A 26,746-nucleotide genomic window follows, 5' to 3' on the forward strand; every position below is an offset into this window, starting at 1 on the left:
AGTGAAGAGGAGGCCATGCTTAGCGGATATGAAAGAGGAACAAGCTGACAAGCAAACACCAAAACAGATCCTTCACCCTGGCCAGCACACACAATTAGAGTCTGTCATGATTTAATGTTGAGAAAAGCTCCGGTGAAGTCCCGATGGGAAAACCTATAATGGATTTATCGCATTGGTCCATGATCAGTCACCATGAGTCAGTGCGAGAATGAGCTGCACGATTGGAAGCAGCACACGATGGGATGAGAGGAGGGTCGACTCACAAACACACATCTGGGGAAACATGTTTGAATCAGTTTGATGAGTCATGGTCAGTTTTGTCCACACATGGACTCAGACTCAACATGTGGCCGCCTCGCCTCGTCAGCAATGTGGTCTTTTTGCTATGAAGCAAAAGTAATCCGTGATGTGCCTTCTTCCTTTTATTCCATGCCATGTGTCACACAGACTATATCTAGGAACCCATCGAGGCAGATTAATAACACCAATAATGAAAAATTAACGATGGGGATCGATAGAGAAATCTAAAGTAGATGACCCCAATGTACCCGATTGGGCAGTCTACAGTTGTTACTGATGCTCTACGGCACATGAGAGGTAAAAAAATGTAATATAAAAACTGATTTAAATCATATGGTCAGAAACTGTCAAATAGTTGATTTGAGCGATATGGCTAAAAATCAATCAATCAATCAATGTTTATTTATATAGCCCTAAATCACAAGTGTCTCAAAGGGCTGTACAAGCCACAACGACATCCTCGGTACAGAGCCCACATACGGGCAAGGAAAACTCACCCCAGTGGGACGTCAATGTGAATGACTATGAGAAACCTTGGAGAGGACCGCATATGTGGGTAACCCCCCCCCCTCTAGGGGAGACCGAAAGCAATGGATGTCGAGTGGGTCTGACATAATATTGTGAAAGTCCAACACATCAGCGAAAGTCCAGTCCATAGTGGGGCCAGCAGGAACCATCCCGAGCGGAGACGGGTCAGCAGCGTAGAGATGTCCCCATCCGATGGACAGGCTAGCGGTCCACCCCGGGTTGGGAGCAGAGTAGAAAAGAAAAGAAAAGAAACGGCAGATCAACTGGTCTAAAAAGGGAGTCTATTTAAAGGCTAGAGTATACAAATGAGTTTTAAGATGAGACTTAAATGCTTCTACTGAGGTAGCATCTCTAACTTTTACCGGGAGGGCATTCCATAGTATTGGAGCCCGAATAGAAAACGCTCTATAGCCCGCAGACTTTTTGTGGGCTCTGGGAATCACTAATAAGCTGGAGTTCTTTGAACGCAGATTTCTTGTCGGGACATATGGTACAATACAATCGGCAAGATAGGCAGGAGCTTGACCGTGTAGTATTTTATACGTAAGTAGTAAAACCTTAAAGTCGCATCTTAGGTGCACAGGAAGCCAGTGCAAGTGAGCCAGTATAGGCGTAATATGATCAAACTTTCTTGTTTTTGTCAAAAGTCTCGCAGCCGCATTTTTTTACCATCTGTAATCTTTTAATACTAGACATAGGGAGGCCCGAAAATAAAACGTTACAGTAATCGAGACGAGATATAACGAACGCATGGATAATGATCTCAGCATCGCTTGTGGACAAAATGGAACAAATTTTAGCGATATTACGAAGATGAAAGAAGGCCGTTTTAGTAATACTCTTAATGTGTGACTCAAACGAGAGAGTTGGGTCGAAGATAATACCCAGATTCTTTACCGAGTCGCCTTGTGTAATTGTTTAGTTGTCAAATGTTAAGGTGGTATTATTAAATAGATGTCGGTGTTGAGCAGGACCGATAATCAGCATTTCCGTTTTCTTAGCGTTGAGTTGCAAAAAGTTAGCGGACATCCATTGTTTAATTTCATTAAGACACGCCTCCAGCTGACTACAATCCGGCGTGTTGGTCAGCTTTAGGGGCATGTAGAGTTGAGTGTCATCAGCATAACAGTGAAAGCTAACACCGTATTTGCGTATGATGTCACCTAGCGGCAGCATGTAAATACTAAAGAGTGCAGGGCCAAGAACCGAACCCTGGGGAACTCCGCACGTTACCTTAACATAGTCCGAGGTCACATTGTTATGGGAGACACACTGCATCCTGTCAGTAAGATAAGAGTTATACCAAGACAAGGCTAAGTCTGACATCCCAATACGCGTTTTGATACGCTCTAATAAAATATTATGATCAACAGTATCGAAAGCGGCGCTAAGATCAAGAAGCAGCAACATAGATGACGCATCAGAATCCATCGTTAGCAATAGATCATTAGTCATTTTTGCGAAGGCTGTCTCCGTAGAGTGATTTGCCCTGAAACCGGATTGAAAAGGTTCACAGAGATTGCTAGACGTTAAGTGTTCATTTAGCTGCTGTGCAACAATTTTTTCGAGGATTTTCGAGATAAACGGAAGGTGGGACACCGGCCGGTAGTTTACCAAGAGATCAGGATCGAGGTTAGGTCTTTTGAGTAGAGGATGAATAACCGCTTTTTTGAATGCTTGGGGAACAGTGCCAGAGGAAAGTGATAAGTTTATAATATTTAACACTGATGGACCTAATAATACAAAAAGCTCCTTGATAAGTTTCCCAGGAATTGGGTCAAGTAAACATGTTGTTTGTTTTGTCCCATTTACACATTTTAACAATTCCTCCAATGTTATTTCATCAAAGAGAGAGAAACTATTTTGGAGGGCAGTGTCCGTCGTATATACAGTCGTATCTGTGTTAATAGAACCCAGTTGTAGCTGAGATGCATTGCCTTTAATCTCTTTTCTAATGACTTCAATTTTCTTATTAAAGAAATTCATAAAGTCATCTGCTGAGTGGGTGGAGCTACTGGGAGGAGTCCCTTGTTGGGTTAGCGATGCTACTGTACTAAACAAAAATTTAGGATCATTTTTGTTGAGGTGGAATAGATTTGAGTAATGTTTAGCTTTAGCTGAGGTAAGCATGCGTTTATAAGTTATTAAACTATCACTCCATGCTTGATGGAAAACCTCAAGTTTAGTCGCACGCCATTTGCGTTCCAGCTTTCTACATGATCATTTCTGGGCTTTAGTTTCTTCTGTAAATCATGGGGTACGCCTTTTAGGGGCCCTTTTTAGCTTTAGCGGTGCTACACTATCAATGGTGTCGCGCAGGGCGTCGTTAAAGTTGTTAGTGAGGTTATCAATAGAGCCCATATAATTTGGGAATGGTGCCATTACCGAAGGCAGTAGGTCAGTAAGAGTCGTCGTTGTGGCAGCATTAATGTTGCGGCTGCTATAGTAGTTATTATTATTATTATTAGCTTGTTGAAAATGAGTCAGAACTTCGAATTTTAAAAGGTAATGATCGGACATTACTTTAGTGTACGGGAGTATCGTAACTTTAGAGGTGGTGACACCCCTGACAAGCACTAGATCTATCGTATTACCGTTGCGATGCGTGGGTTCATTTATTATTTGTGTAAGGCCACAGCTATCAATTATAGTCTGGAGCGCCACGCATGGAGGGTCCGATGGGGTATTCATATGGATATTAAAGTCCCCCATTATGATTATATTGTCGGCGTGCGTCACTAGATCAGCAACAAACTCTGAGAATTCACTGATGAAGTCCGAATAGGGCCCAGGGGGGCGGTAGATAACAGCCAGGTGGAGAGGCAGCGGTGTGACAAACCTCATAGTGAGCACCTCAAACGAGTTATATTTATTATTTAGGTTACGTGTAAAATTATAGTTTTCATTGTATATTAGTGCGACACCCCTTCCCCTTTTAAGAGGACGGGCAACATGTGCATTCGTATAGTTAGGAGGAGATGCCTCATTTAGCGCAAACAAATCGTCTGGTTAGAGCCAGGTCTCGGCGAGACCAACGACGTCAAGTTTGTTGTCTCTAATGACCTCATTAACTAATAACGTTTTGGAAGATAATGATCTTATGTTTAAAAAGCCCATATTGTAGGTAGTGGGCTGTTTTGAGGATTGTTTGTTGAAATTATCCGAAGTAGCAATATTAATAATTTTGCGTTTATTATGCGTAGTGCACTTTAAATAGTTTCGACCATATCTAGGAATTGATACAACGGGAATTTTCAGATTGTTTGCTTGATGCTGCGATAAACTGAACGCATCATAGTTAGCCACCTCAGTACAATGTGTGACTGCCTCTGACACGGTCACAAAAGAAAAAACATTATGTGAGTTGTGTTTTATTCTAAGAGAATTGCTATGTGTGCAGGGATTATCCAGCCTGGCGCCGGCTAGTTCTAGTTTAAATGACTTCTTACCCGGACACTCCACGCTTCTTTGGTGATTATCTTTTCCCTTTGTTGTTAGCCCCGCTCGGCATCCCCGCTTCTGCTTCCGCTCACAACGCTTACGTCGCCTCCATTGACGGTCCCCGCTAAAACTTGACTCCGCTGCAACAAAGGCCGCTCGATGTAGCCCGCGAAGTATTCCCATGCTAGCGAGGAGGTCCACCGTACATGCATCTTTCAGCCTATAACGACCCGATCCATCCACATCCAGAATTGTCTGTCGGTCGTATGTGATCACAGAGTGTTCACGCTTTGAGCCAGCCATGAAATTGACAGAAATGACGGGTGTTTTTTGCCAAATCGCTCTACACTCCCAAGAGCGTCTTCAAGCTGCTGCATTTCAATGCGGCGCCATTTTATTTTATATTATTTAGGGCCAAGCGGTAGAAAATGGATGGATATTATATAATATAGCTGCTGACGTATGCTGTAACAGTTGTAATATTTTCTCAAAACTACTATTATTGTACTGATTTACTTTCTGTTGTAAAATGGTTCTAGCCACACTTGTGTTAAAATATAATGAGCACTTATTCTTCTGATGATTAGTTTTGGGAGATCCCACAAATTTGGGTATCAATCAACATAAAGTATTTAGAGGGGCAGTATTGGTCATATTAATGCTCATACTTGGTTTTTTTTTAAGTTCATTCAATGCTTATATTTTTCATCACAACTGTATTTAGACAATTTCATATTATATTTCAATTATTCCTTTATTCCCTTTTATCATATGCAAAATAACACAACAAAAATGTACTGGGTTTGTAAACAACGACAAAAAAAATGTGATAATAAAAAATATCAATCTAATCACTGTAGTATTGACATTATACTGATACTATACTTGGTATGTCAATATTTGGATCGATCCGCCCACTTCTGTTTACATTCAAGAGCTCGAGCTTAGCGGTTAGCTTTGCTTTAGTGTATCCTCCAATGGCGTGCATTGTTGCATGTTTAGCTATTCCTTGTCCTCTAGTCCTCCAGTGATAATGCTACATGTAAGAAACACAGTTTGCGTTGAGGACGCCTTTGATCGCTTGTTGCTGTCAAATTAGCGGGACACATCTGTGTCATCAACATGCATTATCACGAAATGACCATAGTATTAAAAGCTGTATTTATATAATTTATATTGGATATTGTCTATACCATGCAACCCTAAAACTGAACCATCTGTGTAATGCTGTGTAAGCAGCTCGGTTAACTGCACAGGTCCAAAAAAGCAAATAACCACCAGGATCGAAAACACTGGCTTGTGGCTGTAGGCAACCTCTTCATGTAGTTGTTACTAAATCCACAGAATAGCGGTAGCTGTATTTGAAGTATCATGAGTGGTCATAATCCAGTAGTTCCTTCTACTCCTACATGCGCTTTAAAACAAAGGTTGCGCTCCTTTTCTGCTTGTTACACTTGCCGTACTGTTTGTTTACAATTAATTAATTACAACGATGGTGCTGTTGTGCAATAAACTTGTTAATAAAGGGCACTCCAAATCATTATCAAAGTAAAACAATTAAGTTGTTATATATAATCAGTTAGCAGCCTTACCCCAAATGGTCAAACAAACAAATAAATCTGAAATACTAAAAGATACATGTAATTTAAAGGGCCCTTTTATTGCTAACATTAACATTATGTCTTAGTTCTGGACCTAAAAATTATGTCTAAAGTTAAAGTACCAATGATGATTGTCACACACACACTAGGTGTGGTGAAATTTGTACAGGTACAAATCTCCCCAAAATAGACACAGCAGTGATTTTAGACTTCTTTTCTAAAAAGTTTCAGCACATTTTGGAACGCCCACTTTTCCCTCCAAAATGTGGGTGGGTCGGCATCAACCTGCTGACGTCCCGTCACCTACAAAAGACTGCAGGCAATCTTATATTGCGTAGTATGTGTATTGGTAGCATCTTCAAATCATGATATTTTCGGCAAGAATTTGAAGGAATGAAGCGGTAGAAAATGGATGGATGGATGGATGGAATTAATATGGCCGTCAGATGCATTGCTGCAGGTTGTAGCAATACGACTGAAGAAAGAGTCAGTCTGCATACATTTCCAAATAATGGGAATATGAGGAAAGTATGGACCTCTACAGTCAAGTTGACTAGTGCAAAATGGGACGGACCAAGTGAGAGGGGTGTAATATGCAGTGATGTTTTTAATGATTCTGATATCAAGAAGGGTTTTGGTTGAAGTTTGAATGGAAAAATTCAATGCACTCCCAAAAATCAGGAGCACCCTTGAGGGGAGGAAGACTGACCCCGAATTTCCACTGATTTTCCCGCTTCAGTTTATTCTGTCCTTCTAGAGGAGCAGAAGCAAATAAACTTGGTCCTGCCTTGATAAACCATTTTATGTTTTGCAGCAAGCAACAATACAACAGTAACATCATCCCTGGCGAGCGTGTCACACAACCAGTCCTCTGCTTCCCTGGTCTCCATATCAGCTGATATAAGCCCTCATATCCCCATATAGCTGCGTGGGACATGCCCGTACATAATTCTTGAATTTTGGATCTCCAGAACCAGCATGTCCTCATCCATTTGTGTCAACAAGATCAAATTAAATCTAAAAACTTTTGACAAGTTGACTTCATGTCCGTCACCGCCCATTAGGACCTTTCAAAGTGTAAAATACAATCCGCCTTGAAGACGCAGTATTTTATTTTGAAAGTAAACTGGATACTTTATTTTGTCCAACAAAAGCAGATTTTAGCTAAATTGAACAGATTTGTGGCGGCATCTGGCAAAAATAGAAGCTCTGTGTATATTTAGCGCTGGAATGCGGAAAGGCAAGGGCATGTTAGTGGCGTTCCGCGGGCGGTGGAAACGGACACATTGACTTGAATAAAAACGGAAAGAGTCCGCCGGCCCACGTATGCCGATCCGCGGCCATTTCGCATTCAGCGGAAATTTAGGGTCAGTCATATACTGCAGAAAAACAGAGATAGAAGAGCTCTAAAACGAGAGAAAAAGAAGGCAAGCCATGAGTGTTCTATTTTGCGTCCTCTTCTACTGATGATTTCATCAAGATACTTGAGGAAATGCTGAAAGACCATTAGGACACACAGGCTATATTATTTTTTTGTTCATAATGTTAACCATGGGCAGCACGGTGGAACAGGGGTTAGTGCGTGTGTCTCACAATACGAAGGTCCTGGGTTCGATCCCCGGGCTCAATCATTCTTTGTGAAGTTTGCATGTTCTCCCCGTGACTGTGTGGGTTCCCTCCGGGTACTACGGCTTCCATCACCTCCAAAGACATGCACCTGGGGATAGGTTGATTGGCAACACTAAATTGGCCCTAGTGTGTGAATGTGAGGGTGAATGTTGTCTGTCTATCTGTGTTGGCCCTGCGATTAAGTCGAGACTTGTCCAGGGTGTAACCCGCCTTTCGCCCAAATGCAGCTGGGATAGGCTCCAGCACCCCTCGTGACCCCGAGAGGGACAAGCGGTAGAAAAAAACTGCTCAGTGGCCTTGTGGTTAGAGTGTCCGCCCTGATATCGGTAGGTCGTGAGTTCAAACCCCGGCCGAGTCATACCAAAGACTGTAAAAATGGGACCCATTACCTCCCTCCTTGGCACTCAGCATCAAGGGTTGTAATTAGGGGTTAAATCACCAAAATGATTCCCGAGCGCGACCACCGCTGCTGCTGCTCACTGCTCCCCTCACCTCCCAGGGGGTGGAACAAGGGGATGGGTCAAGTGCAGAGGTTGATTTCACCACACCTAGTGTGTGTGTGACTATCAGTGGTACTTGAAATTTAACTTTAAAATGGATGGATGGATGATAACCATATCAGTTTTGAAGGGCGACAAACACAAATAAGTGATCAAAATAATAGTTTTATATGACTTCATCCACACTTTCTGTGCTCCAGTTCTGTAGATGACATAACACCAAGAGAGAGCGACATAACAAGTCTGGGGATGGAAAGGGGGTGTTTTAAGTACAGTTAGTTATCTGCCGATTACTCAAAAAGTATTTGATATTTTTGGGAAATTACTACCAGATTCATTTTCAGGAGCAAAAAAAAACAGACAACATGTTAGTGAAACTTTGATCACCTGGACACTATGGAAAGAGAAGGAAGTCTGAGGTGGAGGTCTGATAACTCCTACTTGTCTTTGTTAGGGCTTAATTTTGGAAATAGCTCTTGTAGGTATGAGATCTTGCAGGTGTACTAAATGTTGTCTGGTTTTAATATATAATATATAAAACTTAATGAGCAACTATAAACCGTTATCATCCCAGCCGTATGCCGGAGAACCCCCAAGTGCCCTTTGAATGTTCCGGCCCGATCCCAACTTCCTACTTTGCTGCAGTTTCCGAGTCCTCCTCCTTCTGTTTTCCCTCCCCAATAAACAGATATCGCAGATCTGGGAACAGCCGAGCGCAGCAGCTGACACGGGCAACCTGATCTCAGAGCTTTCCAGCAGCACAACTTGTGAGCACTGCAGACATTCCTCATGGCACGGATGAGGGGGGTCATCATGGCGTTCCCCTTCTCTTCCACATCAACGTGTACTTCCCTTTTCCACGCCAGATAGAAGGGACAATACACTCCCTTTGATCTTAACATCATCTGAGCACACGTACCCACAATGCAACACACAAGGTGAAATAAAACTACCTGTAAAGGGGTGGGTATTCGATAATTACCACAATTACTTGCAGTTACTGGAAGGTTTACTGACTCTCAGCAGGCCCACTGATGTAAGAAGCACCAGTCGCTGAACACAGTACGTTTAATTTCTATTGTGCATCATTTTGCCTAATTACTGTGAGGTTTACAGCCGGTGGCGCATTGGGGATGCGCCGCTGGATCGAATGGGAACCACATTGGGTTGATTAATTTACTAACACTGCCACCAAAACAAGTAATGTTATATGCATGACAACATCTGCTATTGGCTGGCAACCAGTGCAGGGTGTACGCCGCATCTCGCCCAAAGTCAGCTGGCATAGGCTCCAGCTTACCCGTTGCCCTAATAAAGACCAGCGCTATAGACAATGAACACACTGATTGGCCAAAACATTGGGTACACTCAAAGAGATACCAATGAAAGGGCTACTTCAATCATGATTCTGACAGCACAATAAGCGTATTTATGGTTTCCAAAAACTAATACAACACAATACTCAATAAATAAAACCATCACAAATAGTAAAAAAAAAAATTTTCATTGGGCACAAATAATAGTGCCCCACAAATTCTGCCTAGCAACACAAAGCTGTTGGAGATGTTTCTGTAGTCACATTAGTTTGGATACATTTAAGGGTCACAATATTTTATATATCAATCAATCAAATTTCAGTATACTTTTTCTGCCAACTCTTCCTGTCCTTTCACTGATGTGTGAAACGGGAAAGCCCTCTGCATCGTATTGACAAGGCTAAAGTACAGAGAGCATGTATGGCATGTTTTTTAGACTCGAAAAATACTTGCAATAAATAATATCAACATGACAAATAAATACATTTTGTATGACATCACAATACAATAGTAAAATACATTTAAATAGTAAATTAGTAAAATGTTATTATTAATTTTTATTGGGCCTGAGGACACAAGTTATTTTTCTGCTTAGTAACAAGTCTTGCAGTCATAGGATAACTTACACAAAAAAGCATATCCTTTGATTTTGCAGCCATTATTTGGTTACATGTGAGGGTCAAAATATTAGATACATATTTCAGGGTATTTTATGACAACACACCCTGCCCTTTCCAAGTTCCAAGGAAATAACACAGTAAGCAGGTATGTGTTTGCTTTTAAAATACAGTATCATTGCAATAACTAAAATAACAAAAATATTTTTTCAGAAATTTATTTTGGGCAGGGGTCACAAAATTATTTTTTCTGCCAAGCAACAATTAGCGAGCCAGTTTGATTATGTCAGTGTCCAAACATTGGAAACAGATGTCTGCCAACTCCACCTGTTCTTTTATTATAATATGGGTAATGTTAATGCAAAATATAATTGTAATGAATAAGAATATCAATTAGAAATATATATATATTTCATTATATTTTGGACAAAAAAAAAATTAGGCTTTGGGGCAAATAAGATTGCACTTTACATGTTCTCCAAAAAATAAATAAATAAACTATTTATTATTTTTTTAATCTTACATATATATATATATATATATATATATATATATATATATATATATATATATATATATATATATATATATATATATATATATATATATATATATATATATATATATTAGGGCTGTCACATTTATTAACGAATTAACGCATGTGATTAATCACAAAAAAAACAAAAACTGCATTAATCATGTATCAACACCGATTAATCACCCAATTTATTTTTTTCATATTTCATATATTTTTTTCAAAATACACCCTAATTGGTCTTTGGATAATACTGTTACCGAAGTTAAGCAAATAACATTACATATATTTTGTAAAACATTTTTAAAAATTCAACATTCTGACAATAAAATCGCATTTGTGCCAAAATATTGAGGTATTTTTAAAGTAAATTTTCAATTATGCAAGCAAGTAATTTACTGTGGCAGCACTAATATATATATATATATATATTAGGGATGTCCGATAATGGCTTTTTGCCGATATCCAATATTCCGATATTGTCCAACTCTTTAATTACCGATACCGATATCAACCGATACCGATATCAACCGATATATGCAGTCGTGGAATTAACACATTATTATGCCTAATTTGGACAACCAGGTATTGTGAAGATAAGGTACTTTTTTTTAAAAATTAGTAAAATAAGATAAATAAATTAAAAACATTTTCTTGAACAAAAAAGAAAGTACAACAATATAAAAACAGTTACATAGAAACTAGTAATGAATGAAAATTAGTAAAATTAACTGTTAAAGGTTAGTACTATTAGTGGACCAGCAGCACGCACAATCATGTGTGCTTACGGACTGTATCCCTTGCAGACTGTATTGATATACAGGTATATTGATATATAATGTAGGAACCAGAATATTAATAACAGAAAGAAACAACCCTTTTGTGTGAATGAGTGTAAATGGGGGAGGGAGGTTTTTTGGGTTGGTGCACTAATTGTAAGTGTATCTTGTGTTTTTTATGTTGATTTAATTAAAAAAAATAAAAAATAAAAAAAAATAAAAAACCATACCGATAATAAAAAAAACGATACCGATAATTTCCGATATTACATTTTAACGCATATATCGGCCGATAATATCGGACATCTCTAATATATATATATATATATATATATATACACACACACATACATACATATATGTTATATATATATTTTATATATATACTGTATGTAAAAAATTTAATTTATCAATAATATTAAATTTAAAACATGCATACATATATTAAAAAAAAACATTATATTGTAATAGTAATGTTAAAATATGATTTTTTTTAATTAAGGGGCTCAAATAATTGTGCAGGGAAAATTATGTCTGTGTCACAATGCATGTTCAATGATTTTGTAATAATTTATTATCATAATTGAACATATATAAATATTAGAAGCAGCTCTCAGTGCAATGCAGTTGTACATGAATGCAAATTACAACCACAATAACAATAAGCATATTGTGACAGCGCCATTTAAAGCAGAACATTATAATTGTTTTAAGGCAGCTTTTATTTATTACATTGTGCACCAATTTAAGTGTGTACGTTAAAGCATGCTGTGGGTGTATTGTCACAACCATAATAAAAAAAAGGGAACCACAAAACCACCAAGCACCATTCACTCTGAAACCACTCAACCCAACAAAAACTGTTCTCACTCACCCTTGAGATCAATCAACCAGGTGCTGCTCTCCAGTTGTGGTGATTCCCAAATAAATCCAGCCCGGGATGTTAGGTTTGGTCAACAAGAAGAAGAAGAGGAGGAGGAGGAGGAGGAGACGATGACGTTGTTCCCTGTCTCTGCTGCTGCTGCTGCTGCTGCACTGACTGCTGGACTCACTGCGTGGAGAAATCTGCTCACAAGTTCAACTCTCACAACATGAGCATGCTGAGCCAGTGTCTCTGGGTGGATGTCGCAACACTAAAAGAGGAGGAGCCTGTCACACACACACACACACACACACACACACACACACACACACACACACACACACACACACACACACACACACACACACACACACACACATTCTTGTATTTGTTACCTTCTTGTGACCTCCAAAAATGGCCTACCTCTGTAGGACCACCCTTTCTAGATATATAAAGATTTGTATTTACAACATTAATAATATAGACATACTATGCAAATATAAAAAAACTTGTTGTGAAAAATGAGTTGGAATTTCACAAGAAAAAGGCCACAATTTCTCAAGAAAAACTTAGAATTTTGGCAGTATTATAATAAAAGCCGTAATTTTACTCAACGCGAGTCAAAATTTTACAAGAAAAACTGAACATTTGTGCAATACTAGGATAAAAGTTAGAATTTTACTCAATAACAGTCGCAATTTTACAAGAAAAGCTTAACATTTGGGCAATTTTATCAAACTTTACTTGGCAAAATTATGACAAAAGTCACAATTTTATAAGAAAACTTTACATTTTGGCAATACTATAATAATAATCGGAATTTTACTTGGCAAAATTATGACAAAAGTCATCATTTTACTCAAAACATTTCACTATTTTACAAGAACAACCAAAAAAATTGGCAACAGTGTGATAAAGGTCAGAATTTTATGACAAATGTCCCCATTTTGCATTGATAATTTTACCTAAAAAAGTAACAATTTTACGATAAAATATTGCAATGTTACAGAAACCGAAAGAATATGAGAAATTGTTCCCAATTTTATAAGAAAAAAGTCGACACATTGTGATAAAAAGACTGCTTTTAGGTCATTTTATTTTTTTTGTTTGAAATTGGTTTGTAATCTTCATTATTTACTTCAAGTTACTACAGTATGTCTCCATCCATTTTCTACCGCTTATTCCCTTCGGGGTCGCGGGGGGCGCTGGAGCCTATCTCAGCTACAATCGGGCGGAAGGCGGGGTACACCCTGGACAAGTCGCCACCTCATCGCAGACAGTATGTCTCGATATACATATTTATTTTATTTCCATTTCTTACACACACATGTTATTACATATGTTGGCCAGAGGGAGAGCACTTCAAATTTTTACACACACTTGTTATTTCATATGTTGACCAGTGGGGGAGCACTTTTAAAACAGACCGACACAGTCAATTTGACAAATCCCTCCTTTTTGGGACCACCCTAATTTTGATAGATTTCACCACCATAGGTGAAAATGAGACATTCTGATGCAATGGTTTTCCGTACTGGGACCATGATTTCGGTTCTAACTTGTTCACCGGTCCTCATATGGAAGGTACTTTTCTTTAATGTCTCAAGAAGGCTAGAAATACAATAACACAAACACACACACACACACACACACACACACACACGCACACACACACACACACACTGCAGCCTGAACTCACGTAAGTCATCCTGCTGGCTTGAGACACTTATACGCTCAGCCTGAAGAGATATATGGGCTGAGGTGGGAGGTGTGTCTTTATGTGTGTCTGAAGCACACTTTATGTCAAAATGAGTCAAGAAGTAACCCATCCAATAGGTCAGCACTATGACATACCACCAGTGTGCTCTGCAAACATTTATTTGGTGACCCCCCGTCCTCACAAGGGTGCAAGCTCAGCTGTACACACACTGACTGGTTTACTTGTGAGCTATAAGCTACATTTCTTAGTAAAAGTGCGACTAAGTGCATCTGATATGGTATACGGTGTGAAAAGTACAAAACCCAAAACCAGTGAAGTTGGCACTTTGTGAAATTCGTAAATAAAAACAGAATACAATGATTTGCAAATCCTTTTCAACTTATATTCAATTTAATATACTGCAAAAACAAGATATTTAACGTTCGAACTCAGAAACGTAATTTTTTTTTTACAATTAATCATTAACTTAGAATTTAATGGCAACAACACGTTGCAAAGAAGTTGGCACAGGGGCATTTTTACCACTGTGTTACACGGCCTTTCCTTTTAACAACACTCAGTAAACGTTTGGGAACTGAGGAGGCCAAATTTTTAAGCTTTTCAGGTGGAATTCTTTCCCATTCTTGCTTGATGTACAGCTTAAGTTGTTCAACAGTCCGGGGTCTCCGTTGTCGCATTTGATGCTTTATAATACGCCACACATTTTCAATGGAAGACAGGTCTGGATTACAGGCAGGCCAGTCTAGAAGCAACGCTGTTGTAACACGTGGCTTGGCATTGTCTTGCTGAAATAAGCAGGGGCGTCCATGATAACGTTGCTTGGATGGCAACATATGTTGCTCCAAAACCTGTATGTACCTTTCAGCATTAATGGTGCCTTCACAGATGTGTAAATTACCCATGCCTTGGGCACTGATACACCCCCATACCATCACAGATGCTGGCTTTTGAACTTTGCGCCTATAACAATCCGGATGGTTCTTTTCCTCTCTGTTCCGGAGGACACAAAGTCCACAGATTCCAAAAACAATTTGAAATGTGGACTCGTCAGAACACACAACACTTCTACACTTTGCATCAGTACATCTTAGATGAGCTTGGGCCCAGCGAAGCCGGCGGCGTTTCTGGGTGTTGTTGATAAATGGCTTTTGCTTTGCATAGTAGAGTTTTAACTTGCACTTACAGTTGTAGCGACAAACTGTAGTTACTGACAGTGGGTTTCTTAGGTGTTCCTGAGCCAATGTGGTGATATCCTTTACACACCGATGTCGCTTTTTGATGCAGTACCGCCTGAGGGATCAAAGATCCGTAATATCATCGCTTATGTGCAGTGATTTCTCCAGATTCTTTTGATGATATTACGGATCATAGATGGTGAAATCCCTAAGAAATGTTGTTCCTAAACTGTTCGAGAATTTGCTCACACATGTCGCTCCATCCTTGTTTGTGAATGACTGAGCATTTCATGGAAGCTGCTTTTATACCCAATCATGGCACCCACCTGTTCCCAATTAGCCTGTTCACCTGTGGGATGTTCCAAATAAGTGTTTGATGAGCATTCCTCAACTTTCTCAGTCTTTTTTGCAATTGGATATAGGTTGAAAAGGATTTGCAAATCGTTGTATTTTGTTTTTATTTACGATTTACACAAAGTGCCAACTTCACTGGTTTTGGGTTTTGTAAATATAACAACGTCCAAGGCACAATTGTTTGAATTGGGCCTTGTTAGATTGTGAAGTGTAGAAGAAAAGTCATCAAAGTTATGAGATGAAAGAAAGGTCCAGCTGCCCACTGCCATCTCTCAACACATTTTATTATATTTGCAAGATGTTGGAATGGCGAACATGAAGCCCCTGTGACCTTGTGACGTAAGAAGTGGCCATCTGTAAACAAAGGGAAGTTGCGTGGACTCCCATGAGGCCTCCTCTGGGGGTGGACACAGTGGACATCATTGGACGCATGAGATAACGCAGGAGATTAGAATGTTCACAGATGGCGGATCTGGGAATTTAAGCTGTCTCTGTAGTTCTTCTGTTTCTCATGGCCCAAAGTTGGACCTTGGAGCCTTTCCCAGTGGACAATATTTGTTACATCCTCCAAGTATACACGATGGTTGTTGCTTACTTAGGGCCTGATCGACTACATTTTTGCATGAATGAAAAGGGATATATTATACATTTAAAACACTACATAACATGTAATGGTGGTCTTATTTACGTGCCAAAGCCCTCCTCCAGGCCAAAGCCCTTCAAATGCGTCTGCACCCCATCAGTAATGTTGTCGTTCTTAGTGCTTTCATATCAGGTCTACTAACTGATATACATTAGAACTATACACGAGTTCCTTATTTGAAATGGCACCTGCGGAGAATTTTAGCATGCACGCGCATCTACAAGCCAGTCTGCCCCACAACAACAGGATAGAAAAAAAGAAGGCGCTTAGTGACTACAACTTTGGCCGACAACTGAATTAAAATGGCGGACTCGCGCAAAGCTCTTCGGGTAAACCTCTACCATGTATGATTTTGGATGATGTACTTTTGTAAATAAGGCAAAATACGTTGCTAAAGTCTCATACTCCAAACGACCCGCTTGTGTGTGTGTTCTAATCATGGCAGATTTGGGAACAAACAACGAAAACGAATATTTTTGGATACAGATGTCCGATAATATCTGACAAATCTGATAAATGCTTTAAAATGTAATATCGGAAATTATCGGTATCGGTTTCAAAAAGTAAAATTTATGACTTTTTAAAACCCCGCTGTACGGAGTGGTACACGGACGTAGGGAGAGGTACAGAGGAGTTGCGTCTCCCAGTCATACTTGACAACCCTCCCGATTTTCCCGGAGACTCCCGAATTTCAGTGCCCCTCCCGAAAATCTCCCAGGGCAACCATTCTCCCGAATTTCTCCTGATTACCACCCAGACAACAATATTGGGGGCGTTCCTTAAAGGCACTGCCTTTGCGTGCCGGCCCAATCACATAATATCTACAGCTTTTCACACACACAAGTGAATGAAACGCATACTTGGTCAACAGCCATACAGGTCCCACTAAGGGTAGCCGTATAAACAACTTTAACACTGTTACAAATATGCGCCACACTGTGAACCCACACCAAACAAGAATGACAAACACATTTCAGGAGAACACCCGCACCGTAACACAACATAAACACAACAGAACCAATACCCAGAAGCCCTTGCAGCACTATCTCTTCCGGGACGCTACAGTATATACTCCCCGCTACTCTCCCGCCCACCTCAACCTCCTCATGCTGTCTCAGGGAGAGCATGTCCCAAATTCCAAGCTGCTGTTTTGAGGCATGTTAAAAAAAATAATGCACTTTGTGATTTCAATAATAAATATGGCAGTGCCATGTTGGCATTTTTTTCCATAACTTGAGTTGATTTATTTTGGAAAACCTTGTTACATTGTTTAATGCATCGAGCGGGGCATCACAACAAAATTAGTCATAATAATGTGTTAATTCCAAGACTGTATATATCGGTATCGGTTGATATCGGAATAGGTAATTAAGAGTTGGACAATATCGGAATATCGGATATCGGCAAAAAAGCCATTATCGGACATCTCTATTTTTGGACAAATGAGGATTCACAACCTTATCTGTTTGAATTTGAATTTATGGAGCATGAACTGCTGCTTCTAGAAGCCAGCACGAAGGAAGAGTGAGACGTTGAAGAAGACGGAAGACGAGAGAGTGAGGTGAAAGTGACTCGAAGCTGCAAAATGTGGAACTTAAAGCCAAGCTATTTCGACATAAAGGGCGTGCTTACCCATAATTTACCAGAAAAAACATCATGTGTGTTGTTTCAACTACAGTACATACGGTGTCTGGCTAGCTGTGTACAAACAAAACATGAAATGTGGGCTAACACTTTACAGATACTGTAATATGATTGTTCATGTTTTTCAGTCAGTACAGATTGGTGTCCTATCACATTGTTGTGCTTTACAAACTCAAACGCGTTTCATGTTGACGAAGAAGCTAGCTTTTACGGCTATGTGGGATCTGACCCGAGGATGTCGTTGTGGCTTGTGCAGCCCTTTGAGACACTCGTGATTTAAGGCTATATAAATAAACTTTGATTGATTGATAATATCGTAGCATGGCGATGTGTTACTACGCTAGAAAAAGAGTTCCACAGTGTTCGCTGTTACAATAACAATGTTGCTATAGTTTGTTATTATACAGGTTAATGAAGTATTGTTGACGGTTTTTGAATGCAGTTCTAAAGTGAATTAAAGGTATAATTGGTTGTTCCCATTAGCTGCATTGCTAGTCACCAAAAACGAGCCGAGTTTTATATGTAAGAAAGTGGAAAAAAAACAAATTATAATTTTGTCTTCTTGTTTCTCATAATGATTGTGAACCATCCATCCATCCATTTTCTACCGCTTGTCCCTTTCGGGGTCACGGGAGGTGCTGGAGCCAATCTCAGCTGCATTCGGGCGGAAGGCGGGGTATACTCTGGACAAATCGCCACAATCACAGATTCTGAACAATTGGCAAAATCCCCAAAAAGTGCATTTCCCCTTTAAATGAGCAAAATAGAGTGCAATCCATTTTGCGTATCTGTCTTCATGTATATGCAGAATATATGCTGATGATTAGAATGCTTACAGTACCGGGAGAGGGGATGCAAATATAATAATTTTGCACTTGCAATGTGATTTATCAAGACTAAAACTGTTGTGCGGCCGTCAGTTTGCTTTTATATTTAGCATGCATAAAATCTATGCGCAAATTGGCACAGTTACGCACAAATGACTGTGAGAAAAAAGGCGATCGCGCTGCAAAGACAGACGATGGACAGAGTGTCAACATATTTGGACTGTCAGAAATAAGAATTAATACACATATAATTTATTCAGAAATATAATTATTTTTATAATTCTATAGCTGCTGGATTACTTTTTTTTTTAACATTGTTTACCTGTATCTCAGTTTTTTTGTAAGGGGCGCCGGAAGTTGGCAGACCCATCAGCGATCCTGTTCTGTCTCCCTGTAATGTTTGTCTGAACTTGAATGGGATTTTGCTGAAAATGTTAATTTCCCCTCTGGGATTAATAAAGTATTTCTGATTTCTGATTTCTGATTCTGATTAACGGGTTGAGTTCAACAAATATAATAAAGAGCATAATACTACCACCACCATGCTTGACGGTAGGCATGGTGTTCACCTTTTCTCCTCCAAACATATTGCTGAGTATTGTGGCCAAACAGCTCAATTTTTGTTTAATCTGACCACAGAAACACCATGCCCACCGTCAAGCATGGTGGTGGTAGTATTATGCTCTGGGCCTGTTTCGCTGCCAATGGAACTGGTGCTTTAAATGGGACAATGAAAAAGGAGGATTACCTCCAAATTCTTCAGGACAACCTAAAATCATCAGCCCAGAGGTTGGGTCTTGGGTGCAGTTGGGTGTTCCAACAGGACAATGACTCCAAACACATGTCAAAAGTGGTAAAGCAATGGCTAAATCAGGCTACAATTAAGGTTTTAGAATGGCCTTCCCAAAGTCCTGACTTAAACGGGTGGACAATGCTGAAGAAACAAGTCCATGTCAGAAAACCAACAAATTTAGCTGAACTGCGCCAATTTTGTCAAGAGGAGTGGTCAAAAATTCAGCCAGAAGCTTGTGGATGGCTACCAAAAGCGCCTTATTGCAGTGAAACTTGCCAAGGGACATGTAACCAAATATTAACATTGCTGTATGTATACTTTTGACCCAGCAGATTTGGTCACATTTTCAGTAGACCCATAATAAATCCATTAAACAACCAAATAAGTATGTGCACTCTATCACAAAAAAATAAGAGTTGTAGAAATTATTGGAAACTCAAGACATCGATGACATTATGTTCTTTACAAGTGTATGTCAACTTTTGATCGCGACTGTATATATATATTAGTCCTGATATGCATTGTATGATAGGAGTCATCAGAGCAATTACACAAATCAAAGATCCTCTACAGTATAGTTTTATAACTTTTTTTTTTTTTTTTAGAAAGTACCACTATAATGACCAACATTAAAATACAGCAACATACCTGTATCTATGAAGGTTCTCAATCACCCAGGTCATTGTCATCTCAGGGCATTCAATCGATCGCAACTGGACAATTTGATTTGTCTTAGAAGACGTTTCGCCGCTCATCCGAGTAGGCTTCATCAGTTCGTGCTCATAGACTTAGGTTGATGAAGCCTACTCGGAATGGCGGCGAAACGTCTTTTAAGACAGCAGAATAGTAGGCCTAAATATTCATTATAAACCAGGCAGAGGTACCGTATTTTTCGGACTATAAGTCGCTCTGGAGTATAAGTGACACCGGCCGAAAATGCATAATAAAGAAGGAAAAAAACATATATAAGTCGCACTGGAGTATAAGTCGCATTTTTTGGGGAAATTTATTTGATAGAACCCAACACCAAGAATAAACATTTGAAAGGCAATTTAAAATAAATAAAGAATAGTGAACAACAGGCTGAATAAGTGTACGTTATATGACGCATAAGTAACCAACTGAGAATGTGCCTGGTATGTTAACGTAACATATTATGGTAAGAGTCATTCAAATAACTATAACATATAGAACATGCTATACGTTTACCAAACAATCTGTCACTCCTAATCGCTAAATCCGATGAAATCTTATACGTCTAGTCTCTTACGCGAATGAGCTAAATAATATTATTTGATATTTTACGGTAATGTGTTAATAATTTCACACATAAGTCGCTCCTGAGTATAAGTCGCACCCCCGGCCAAACTATGAAAAAAACTGCAACTTATAGTCCGAAAAATACGGTATTTATTTAACACGTATATTTAAACACACAGTTTGAACAGCAACACTGTGTTTGTATATAGGAAAATAAAACAATCAGTATGTTTCCATGCACTAAATCAGTCTGATTTCTCAAATAGTTTGTTTTTTGTATTTTCACAATGACATGTAAAGTCCAAGTATCTATGCAATCTCTCTAATGCGACTATTGATCAAACGCCATGTGCCTCCCGTACACTGGGGGGGCGCTTATTTCCTTTTAGCGCAGATAAATGTATTGCTTTTCTGGTTGACCTATGACGTCACACGAGGCAAGTAAACATCCTAGCTCTGTAGTCCCTGATGTCCGCTGTAATATTGGCACATATTGCAAATATTACGTGTGTAATGGTTATGCTGATGTTAAATATCAGACAGCATCAAGGAATGATCTTAGATTGCGCTACAAACATGACACTGCTACCAAAAATGTATCGAAATGTATGCAGGTTTGACGCAAAGAGAGTTTTTTTTTAATAACTTTTGGATGCAGAATCATGGAAACAAAACTTTTGAATGTTTTAGAGTTCATGCATAAGGCTCTGTGATTTAATGGAAGGAGTTTTAAATCTGAAGGAAAAGAACGTTTGTGCCCTGGCCAATACTGTTCCAGATGAAGGTTGCTATTATTCTGGACTATCTTGTCAGTGGTGTGGAATACAGAGTTATTGTTAATCAGTTTGGAGTATATAAAATAATACACTGTATTATTTTATATATATATATTTATTATTAAATATATCTGCTAAATTCTCTTTTGTATTTTGTTCGGGAGTCCGAATGAAGCCGGAATTCTACATTTCCTTACCTACCTTCTTAAATAAATCTCAGTTTGTTTTTCTCCAATCTATGCACTTTAAAATGTTCTGTTCTTTTCATTTGTGAAGCATATAAACAGTCTCCTCTTCATTTCAATTGTTGTTGTTGCTTATGTTTTTATTTAAGGGTATCTGCTTCCGGGTTGTATCCCGCGCGTTGAGACCGGTGCATACGCAATGCAAAGGGTCCACTGCGGCGGTCGAGAGATCCTGTTATCAATCGCATAATACAGGTGTGTTAGTCCGACTTTTCAAAAAACCGAACACGGTCGGATCAAGGTGTTTCCATGGGTTGTGGGATGCTTATTTAGAGCCAAACTATTTGAGAAATATGACTAATTTAGTGCACGGACACATACTGACTGTATTTTAATCAAGCGATTCTTTGGCGTACCACTAGATCGGGGGTCAGCAACCCGCGGCTCTCGAGCCACATGCGGCTCTTTAGTGCCGCCCTAGCGACTCCCTGGAGCATTTTTAAAAAAGGATTGAAAATGGAAAAAGATGGGGGGAAAATAATTATTTTGCTTTAGTATGTTTTTTGTTTGAGGACAAACATAACACAAACCTTCCCAATTGGTAGAAAGCCCACTGTTTAATATGTTTGTGTGTATGCTTTACTGATGAGAGTATTTAGTGAACATCGTTTTGTCCTACTAATTTTGGCGGTTCTTGAACTCACCATAGTGTGGACTGCAACGCAACAGTTTGTTTACATGTAAAATCTTCCACTCCTTCTTTGTCTCATTTTGTCCACCAAACGTTTTATGCTGTGCGTGAATGCACAAAGGTGCGCTTTGTTGATGTTATTGACTTGTTGGAGTGCTAATCAGGCATATTTGGTCAGTGCATGACTGCAAGCTAATCAACGCTAACATGCTATTTAGGCTAGCTGCATGTACATATTGCATCATTATGCCTCGTTTGTAGGTATATTAGAGATAATTTAAATTCCTCTATTTATATCCTCTGTGTATTAAATTTATATTTGCATGTCTCATGACACATTATCCGTATGTAATATTGGCTGCATTTCAGATGTTTGTGTGCCATGTTGTTCCAGACCACAGCAAACATTACCTAACTTGCAAAGATTGTAATAAATCTATTAAAAGAAGACAGCCTGTCATTTCCTTTAACTTGGACACACACATCTATACCTTTGGCCATTCAAAGCCAGTAATTTCCAGAAGTTATCTCACCTTCTGAGTAGCCTCTGATTTACTAATGGTTTCTAATGTTGTAAAAATGTGTAGAATAAATATTACATTTCAACATTTCTGTCAATGAAGATTTGCTTCAGCCATTTTGATAGTAGGCCATTATAACTAATATAGACACTTACGTCATGTGTTGTCTTCATTATAAGACTTGTATACGACTTTTAATTTTTTGAGGCTCCAGGACAAATTTGCTTTTTGTATTTTTGGTCCAATATGGGCTCTTTCAACGTTTTGGGTTGCCAACCCCTTGCACTAGATGGAGCCCGCGTACACGTACCACAGTTTGAAAATCACTGCTCTACAGTATATCAGAAGTCTTCAACTTTGGGTCTGGAGGTACTGCATGTACATAGTGTATATATATATACCCCCCCCCCCCCCCCCCCCCCCCCATTTTTTGTATATATTGTTTTTCAAATCACCTGACATGTTATTACTGTGTATATGTGACATAATTTATCAATTTTTTAACGTAATTTTTTACATAGATGTTACAGGTTATATATCTTTTACTATTGAATGTATCAAATGTGATTAATATTTAATGGACCACAATGGAAACAAGCCTTTTGGCTTTTTGTGCCATCCATTTGCCTTTTTAAAGCATTACATGATTCATTCTTTAAGATGTCAATAAACTTTTCAATCAACCAATCAAAAAAGGGGGTCGTTAAATATTTGGTTACTCTTTTGAAGAAAAAAAAAAGATTTTTATACAGCTCATATTAATTTTTCCACTAATTTAAAATGTCTTTAAATGCACATTACCATTGATCCAACATTACAGTAGTGAACAGACATATGGAGGCTTCTTTCAGTCAGTAATTATGGAAGTCCCTCCAACGAGGAGAGGACATGCCCCTATTGCAACCTGTGCCAATCACAAGACTCTGTCAGGTTCCCAGTGATTGGCCGAGAGCCCAAATTTAGCCCGCAGCTAGTTTATATTTAAGTGTTTGGCTCGTTTTGCAACCAGACAAAAACACAATCAGTAGAGAGACTGTACCTTTAGGACTGCTTTAATTAAAACACATTAGGAACTTATGAGCTGGTCTGTTATCATTTATGGCAGGCCTGGGCAATTATTTTGACTCTGGGGGCCAAATTTTTGAGGAAAAAAATTCTTGTCTTGGGGCTGGTATATCTATTTTTAGGAACACTAATACAAAACCTCACAATAATGTCTGACAGACCAACCGCCCTTAAAAAACAGATTGGAATTTTACATTTTTTTTACTGAATGAGACAACCAAAATGTACATGACAATAAAGAATGTGGAATTTACAATATTAACTATGAAACGATAAAACACTGAATATTGACAACATATGAACGTCACACCCCCTCTCGATCGACATATTTTACAATCAAGCCAAACGCAACAAAAATGCAACAAACACTTTAGAACGTTGTTGTAAAAATCTCCTTCCGCGTCTGTCCTGACACCCCGCTTTTCAGGCTGGCCGCGCTGGAAACACTCTGTGGAAACGCACCCCACCCACACTGATTGGTGCCTCATCTGAGCTGCTGTGACTTAGATTACCATATTAACTAGTAAATCATGCAAAAGCGCAGATTCCTACCATTGAAATACTATTTTGAAAACATCACTGCACATCATAATGGCAGCAACAGTTTCCATCTTAATTAAACCTCTTAAGGCACAAGCTGTTTGTTTTACATGCTTTTTTTTATTTCTCTTTGCTATTTGGGGTTTATTGGACCCTAATTAGAATAAAAACTAAGAATCATCTTTTGATGGTGATGTCCTTAGTCCATAAGTACACAACCGTGTACTTCATGTTTAGTGACATGCTAATTCTTATTTTTACACTTTTTTTTTTTCCAAATTACATTGTATGTTATACTCTTCTGACACCACTTCTGACACAAGTGTATAAGTGTCCACATAATGAGAACGTGCGGATAGGCAATTATTTAATCCGCAACCACATCACAAAAGTCGTCATCCACCCGCCCATCCACCCGAACTAACATTTTATCAAAACCACAACCACCCACCACCCGCCACCCACCCGTTGTTATATATCTAATATAGACGATGCAAGGCATTAATATCTCTTGCGTGGCATTAATAGCTCTTGGCCACGGCATTAGAGGCTAAGAGATAATGAGTGATAATATTATTTATCATTATTATAATATTATTGTCATTTCCATTAAGAAAGTGTTGACTATTATTGTTATTTTATTACCTGGTCTTTAGTATTCCCACGTTTTGCTGCCGGCGAAGCCATCTTTTTATTTATTTTTTTCTTCTGCTGTTGTGTTGTGTTGTGTTGTGTTGTGTTGTGTTGTGGTGTGGCTGTGTCACGCCAAATTTCTTCCCCCTACAAACCCCCCCCCCATTTACTTCCGTGGTCATGTTTCCTCTTACGTCATTGACAGTGATCGATAAGCACTTTGGCTTTGACTGCCCGTCGCTGGAAGGAATACTTCGTCTTTGACAGCTGCTGGAATTCTGAAGAAATCGATTATTGTTTTTTTTTGTACAGGCGCGAAACAGGACAGTCGCGTGCCGGTTAAGGACCCCCGGAAACTTGTGACTTTATTGGACGCAGCCCCGGAAGTAAATGTGTGGGGGGGAAGGTTTATGTAGGGGGGAAGGTTTATGTAGGGGGGGATTTGGCGTGACAGCTGCAGCAGTGCCTGATGAATAATTGCCTGTTTCAAAGAGTGCTTGCTCGTTTTTCGTATGTGGGTAACAACATTTAACTATGTATATATATTTCCGAATTGGTTCAACCGCCACCCCGCCCGAATCTATTTAAAGATCTATTTTTTTCGTCATGCATCCGCCCGACCTGCGGATTATCCGCGGAGTCCGCGGTTGTGTCCGCAAACCGCGCATCTCTACCACATAAGCGGCCATAAGACCCCAATTGAGTAGTGTACACAATTTTGGAAATAAGAGCTAAAAGGTGCTGTGGCCACTAAGCCTTTAGAGGTTTTTAAAGCTCTAAAAAAAATTTGGGGGAATGTCTGGCGGGCCAGATGAAATAAATTTAACGGGCCGCATGTGGCCTCCGGGCCTTAATTTGCCCAGGTCTGATTTATGACCTGTGTTGTATTTTTCTTGTAATGTGGCATCGCCGCCCCCTACAGGACTGGAGTGGAACTGTATGTGTTTCTAGTTTGCAAGTTAATTGAGTGCTTCAGACTTGGACTTAAAATGGCTATTACCATGGCAACGACGGTAAGTCAAATACATATTCTCAATAGTAATACTTCTCAATAACTTTACAACTGTGTCACAGGGAATGCACATTTCTGGTTCCGTTTTTAGCCCAACAAAACAACTGCTGTACTGTACTGCACTGCCAGTGTCATGGCAGTGGGCCTGTGGCGTTGCTTCCTGTTTACATCACCACACATTTGTTCAAATTCATCATGTTGATGATTTAAGATTAAAGATTAAAGTACCAATGATTGTCACACACACTAGATGTGGTGAAATTTGTCCTCTGCATATAATGTGTGAAAATATACTCTCATTCACAGATCCAGATTTATTGAGAATATTAATATAATTAATATAATATTCAATCCCTACCTTAAATTTATATGCAACTTAGTTCTTCTCCTGGCTTTCATACGGGGGTGAGTTATAATCGGCGTCTATTAAACTGTCGTCATAAAAACAATTTTTATAAACTTTTCACTCATCTATCCATTTCTTTTTACCGCTTGTCCTTTCCGGGGTCGCGGGATAATTATGTTAATCTCCGGTGATTAATTTACTTACGGGAAGTATTGGCAAATTGGACGTCGAGGAAGAGCAGATGTCTTTATGGTACAACATTGGCCCTCCAGAGGCGATGTCTAACATTATGCCTACTTGGTTCAAATGGTTGATTTATTGATTGATTGATTAAGACTTTTATTAGTAGATTGCACAGTACAGTACATATTCCGTACAATTGACCACTAAATGGTAACACCCTAATAAGTTTTTCAACTTGTTTAAGTCGGGGTCCACTTAAATCAATTCATG

At 39.2% G+C, this 26,746-nt stretch overlaps 1 protein-coding gene across 1 annotated transcript in view; it reads right to left on the bottom strand.

The window, feature by feature from the left end:
* The window catches only part of arhgap24 (Rho GTPase activating protein 24), a 179,407-nt gene extending 153,052 nt beyond the window's left edge, over positions 1 to 26,355 (bottom strand). The window contains exons 1-2 of the mRNA XM_062031290.1: positions 26,306 to 26,355; positions 12,121 to 12,297 (exon numbers count right to left, since the gene is read on the bottom strand). The gene's annotated coding sequence lies outside the window, so the exon portion shown is untranslated. The remainder of the gene's footprint in view (positions 1 to 12,120; positions 12,298 to 26,305) is intronic.
* Between the last annotated feature and the right edge of the window lie 391 nt (positions 26,356 to 26,746).

Source organism: Entelurus aequoreus, linkage group LG21 (assembly GCF_033978785.1).
Source record: "Entelurus aequoreus isolate RoL-2023_Sb linkage group LG21, RoL_Eaeq_v1.1, whole genome shotgun sequence".
Classification (NCBI taxonomy): domain Eukaryota; kingdom Metazoa; phylum Chordata; class Actinopteri; order Syngnathiformes; family Syngnathidae; genus Entelurus; species Entelurus aequoreus.